The sequence below is a fragment of the Echinops telfairi genome, unplaced genomic scaffold (genome assembly GCF_000313985.2).
Source record: "Echinops telfairi isolate 266 unplaced genomic scaffold, ASM31398v2 ScPeMD7_5592;HRSCAF=6446, whole genome shotgun sequence".
Lineage (NCBI taxonomy): Eukaryota > Metazoa > Chordata > Mammalia > Afrosoricida > Tenrecidae > Echinops > Echinops telfairi.
This window is the reverse complement of record NW_022109491.1, coordinates 123,883-129,800: the sequence shown is the minus strand read 5'-3', so window position 1 is coordinate 129,800 and position 5,918 is coordinate 123,883.

The following is a 5,918-nucleotide window of genomic DNA, read 5'->3' as shown; positions in this document are numbered from 1 at the left end:
CTCACACTTACTCTCTCACTCACTGACTCACTCTCACTCACTGACTCATTCACTCACTCTCTCACTCACTTTCATTCACTGACTCACTGACTCCCTCACTCACTCTCTCACACGCTCTCATTCACTCACTGACTCACTCTCTCACTCACTCTCATTCACTCTCACACTCTCATTCACTCATTCACTCTCTCACTCACTCTCATTCACTGACTCACTCACTCTCTCTCTAATTCACTCATTCTCACTCACTCACTGACTCATGCTCTCACTCTCTAATTCACTCACTCTCAATCACTGACTCACTCTCACTCACTCACTCACTCTCTCATTCACTCTCACACTTACTCTCTCATTCACTAAAGAAAAAAAAAAACAACAAAAGGCTGAGGATGGTGCTCAAACCCCTATCTGCGACCTGGTGAACATGACATACAAAGTTTTTAACACCCGAAAGGAGCAGGCAGAGGCTGCAAGCAAATTCCAGGCTCACCAGAAGGCTAATTGGCAAGCGCAAGCCTTGGTTGCCGCCATTCGGTTAGCAGGAGGGAGGGGTCAGAATACTCCAGGAAGTAACAACTTTAATCACCCGCCACTGGAATCCTGCTTCAAATGTGGCAAGGAGGTCCACTGGGACAAGCACTACGTGCAACCCCCAACCACCCAGCAGGTCTTGCCCGGCTTGTGATCAATGGGGTCACTGGAGAAACAACTGTTCCTCAGCACCTGGCCACAGAGAGTCAGTCCCTTCAGACACCGACCCACCTTTGGCATTGCTGGGCCTGGCAGCTGACGATGAATGAGCGGGCCCTGACTCAGCAACCCTGGTGAACCTTGCCAAGCCCAGCGTAACTATTAAAGTAGCTGGTAAGTTGATCTCCTTCTTGATGGACATGGGAGCTGCCTTCTCAATCCACCCCTCCGGGGGCCAAACCTCCCTTTCCAAGGTCTCAGTTATGGGAACACATGGTAAATCCTCAAAGCCTTTGGTTAAGCCCTCCGCCCCCCTTATTCCTAGAGATAGAAAGATTTCCTCTCTCTCATTCCTTCTTGGTCATGCCTTCATGTCCATCACTGCTGTTATTAAGGAACTTGCTCTCCAAACGTGGGGTTAGCCTCCAGTGGAACCATATGCTCCTTTCTCCTTCCCCTTCCATTTCACGTTTATTGGTGCTCTCTCACGCCGAGCCCCTGTTAACACCTTCCAGAGCTTCACTGGCTAACTCTGTCAACCCAGTGGTGTGGGACACCTCTAAACTTGTGATCGCAACTCAAAGACCCCACCGCTTTCCCATCTCGACCCGTTTTCCATATCACTCACACATTGCAGAGGTTTAAAGCCCATCATACAGTGCCTTCCCTTTTTTTTTATCATTTTATTAGGGGCTCATACAACTCTTATCACAATCCATACACACATCAATTGTGTAAAGCGCATTTGCACATTCATTGCCCTCATCATTCTCAAAACATTTTCTCTCCACTTAAACCCCCGGCATTAGGTCCTCATTTTCCCGCTCCCTCCCCACTCCCCCCTCCCTCATGAGCCCTTTATAGTTTATAAATTGTTATTTTGTTATATCTTTCCCTGTCCGACGTCTCCCTTCACCCACTTTTCGGTTGTCCGTCCCCCAGGGAGGAGGTCACATATAGTTCCTTGTAATCGGTTCCCTCTTTCCTACCCACTCTCCCTCTACCCTCCCTGTTTCGCCACTCACACCACTGGTCCTGTAGGGCTCATCCGCCCTGGGTTCCCTGTATTTTCAGTTCCTATCTATACCAGTGTGCATCCTCTGGTCTAGCCAGACTTGCAAGGTCGAATTCGAGTCATGGTAGTGGGAGCAGGGAGGAAACATTTAGGAACTAGAGGAAAGTTGTACTTTTCATCGTTGTTACATCGCACCCTGACTGCCTTATACCTGTTCCCTTCGAAACCTCGTGGTTGCATAGGCTGGTGTGCTTCTTCCATGTGGGCTTTGTTGCTTCTGAGCTTGATGGCCGCTTGATTACCTTCAAGCCTTTAAGACCCCAGATGCTATACTTTTTGATAGCCAGGCACCATCAGCTTTCTTCACCACATTTGCTTATTCAACCGCTTTGTCTTCAGCGGTTGTGTCGGGAAGGTGAGCATCATAGAATGCCAATTTAATAGAAGAAAGTAGTCTTGTGTTGAGGGAGTACTTGAGTGGAGGCCCAATGTCCTTCTGCTACCTTAATACTAAACATATAAATATAAGCTCATAGATCTATTTCCCTAACATACAGTGCCTTCTTGCCAGCAATCTCCTAACTCCCCTCCATTCACCTTGTCACACTTTTATTTTGCTGGTGAGGAAACCCAACGGCACCTATCGCCTGGTCCAGGACCTCCACCTCATTAATGATGCTGTTGCTCCCTTCCATCCAATGGTCCTTAATCCTTATACCTTACTGTCCCACAGTCCCCCTGACACAACTCATTTCTCTGTCCTTGACTTAAAATATGTCTTTTTCATCATTCCCCTGGACCCTGCATGCCAGTATTTGTTTGTCTTTACCTGGGAGGATCCTAAAACACACTGGTTGCCTCAGGGCTACCAGGACTCCCCTCCATCTCTTTAGCCAGGCCCTTGTTGCTGACCTGCAGGGGTGCCCACTCTCCCCATCCACCCTTCTGAAATATGTGGATGATCTATTGTTGTGCAGCCCCTCCTTGGCCAGCTCAGAAGAGCACAGGACACAACTCTTAAGCTTCTTGGCCTCAAGGGCTATCAGGTTTCACGTTCCAAAGCCCAGCTTTCCTGCACCTGTCACTTACCTAGGGCTGCGCCTCACCCCCACTGCTCGAGGACTCATGGCTGATCAGCGACGCACAATAGAAGAACTCCAAGTCCTGAAAACTGCGGACCAAATACTTTCCTTTCTGGGCTTCGTGGGATTTTTAGATAGTAGATCCCTAACTTTTCCCTTCTGGCCAAACCTCTATACAAGGCTGGGAAGGCCATGCCTATCAGACCCCTGGACTCTCCTCAGGTGGTCAGGATGGCCTTTTACAAGCTTCAGAGAGCCCTTTTGCAGTCTCTGCCCCTGCACTTACCCAACCCTGAAAAACCTTTCTTTTTGTTTACTGATAAGAAACAGGGCATGGTGGTTGGAGGCCTGGTCCAGCCGCTGGGACCATTCTATTCTCCAGTTGCATACCGTCCAAGCAGCTGGACATGACAGTTCGAGGGTAGCAACCATGCCTCTGGGCTCTAGCGGCTGCAGCCACATTAACCAAGGAGGCCCTCAAGTTAACCTTGGGACAGCCCCTCCAAACACGCTCTTCACAGAGAGTTCAGGATCTTTTGTCATACTGCGCCCTCTCCCTGCTCCCTCCCAGCCAGATGCAGGCATCCATCTCACTTTCATTGAACATCCTGATTGGAGCCTGCGCCAATCTTGCTCCCTAAATCCTGCAACCCTCCTTCCACAGGTGCACGTCAGCCCCGACGATCACTTGTGTCCTCAGATAATTGAGGAACACACACACACAAAAAAGGCCCTGCCCTGGCCTTTATGACCAGCCGTACCCTAACCCTGATTTAACCCTCTTTATGGATGAAAGTTACTCTGTTGATGCCTGAGGACAGCGATGGGCGGCCTACACTGTGGTCTCACTCGACAGAGTCTGGGAGGCAAAGCGCCTTCCAAAAGGCACTATTTCCCAGAAGGCCAAGCTTATTGTTCTCATTCAGGCCCTCTATCTAGCAAAGGTAAAAACTGCCAATATGTATACTGACTCCAAATACTCTTTTCTGATAGCTCATTATCATGCTGAGATCTAGATAGAAAGCACATTCCTCTCAAGCAAAGGATCCCAGATAATCAATGGCAAATTCATTTCCCGCCTCTTAAAGGCTCTCCAGCTGCCAGCTCAGGTAGCCTTATTCACTACAGAGGCCATCGGACCGGCAACTCCCTCATCACACAGGGTAACACAAGGGCCAATGCCACAGCTAGCGGCCTCACAGCTGACCCCGCATTATTGGCCCCTATAATGTTTTTTACTATACCTGAAGTCCAACCCTCCTACACCTTTCAAGAGTGAGCCACACTGATGGAAAAGGGTGGTAGGGCTATGCCAGAGGGATGGATTGTTCTAAATGACAAATTAGCCCTGCCCTCCCAGCAGGCTGAAGACCTTATTCACCAAATACATCGCTCTATGCATATAGGACCCCAGGCCCTGTTAGAGTTTTTACAGCCACCCTTTTATCACCCTGCTTTATTACAAATCATTCAAACAGCCAGCTCTTCCTATGCAACTTGCAAAGCCGTTAATGCCCAAGAGGGGCTTAAACCTTGAATACCAACATACCAATTGCGCGGCCATTTATCAGGTCAAGATTGGCAGATTGAGTTTACACATATATCAGCACAAAAAGGTCTCAAATTCCTTCTCACCATGGTTGACACCTTCTCAGGATGGCTCGAGGCCTTCCCTACCAGATGGGAAATGGTGGATACCGTTACCAACATTCTCATTTCCCAAATTATTCCTAGGCTTGGCCTCCCCAATTCCAATCAGTCAGACAACGGCCTGGGCTTTGTATCAAAGATGACGCAGCAGGTCTCTTTCACATTAGACATAAAGTGGCAGCTACATATCCCAGCCAAGCCCCAGTTGTCAGGGAAAGGGCAGAGGATGAACAGCATAATCAAAGTCATTTTTCCAAACTATCGCTAGGGCTCGGCAAGTCCTGGGTGGATTTGCTCCCTCTAGTTCTGGCCTGTGTTCACGCAGCCCCATGCTCCCCATCCTCTGTAAGCCCATTGGAGTTGACATACAGCAGGCCTGTCTTAATTCACCACAACCTACCAATGCAGCCTCCTCCAATAGCCACTTACCTGCCTTACCTCTCTCTGCTAAGACAGTTTCTTCGAGAACACTCAGATCAGTGCCTGCCTAGCCTGGACCCAACACCGCCTGACCTGCCGGCTGTCAGCCCCGGAGACTCGGTTCTCATAAAAGAACTACAACCACAGCCCCTCCCAGCCAAAGCGGAAAGGACCTTTCACCATAATCCTCACAACCCCTACAGTGGTTAAGATACTCTGGGACCCCAACTGGCATCACCCAACTCAGTCAAGTTAAGCAAACAACTCCAAGTTATGGTGCCAGGTATTCCACCCAAGCTGTGGGTCCCACAAGCGCTCGTTTTAATAGGGCGCCTCCTGCAAGCCACCCCAAGCCATAGTAAAGTCTCAACGTCCCCCCAAAAAAACCCATTTATGTGGCAGTTTGTAGTCCATAAAACCTTTGGAAGTGTAACCCACATTGTGGGTAAGGGAGACTGCACCCCCACAGGGTGTCAGTCTAAAGTCCAAATTGACTTTAACTACACCAACCTTTTCTTTTTGGAGGGATGTGAAAAAACTTCCACAGGTGTATCTGCCCCTGCCCTTTGTTTCCTTTACGATCAGAAAAAGGCCTACTGCCATTGGTGGATGGAAACGTACAGCGGTTGGCCTTACAACTTATGTGTCATGCATAGAACCCTTTGACAAAATTCCAACTTGGATAGGGACAAGGTTTTCATCACGGATGGTCGAGGGAAGTTTTGCTGAAACATTAGGGATCTCTGGGACCCCCGATGGGAAAGAGGTGTTGAGGGCAGACTTTATTGAGGTGTTTCCTTTGCACAACCCTCTGGAATTTCAAAAAATACATAGGCAGTATGTCCAGATTTCATGGGAAATAAAAAACAGATGTGGTAGCCAAGGAAATTTTAAACAATGAGCAGGATCTAGTCAATCAAACACTAAAGACAGAAATTAAACCCCTGACTCTTTTGAATGGGTAAAATTAATCCAGGAGGCCACAAAACTCATCAATGTCTCAGGAATAAATAATTCATCCTGCTTCCTTTGTGCCTCCTTCCAAGTCCTTTACTGGTCGC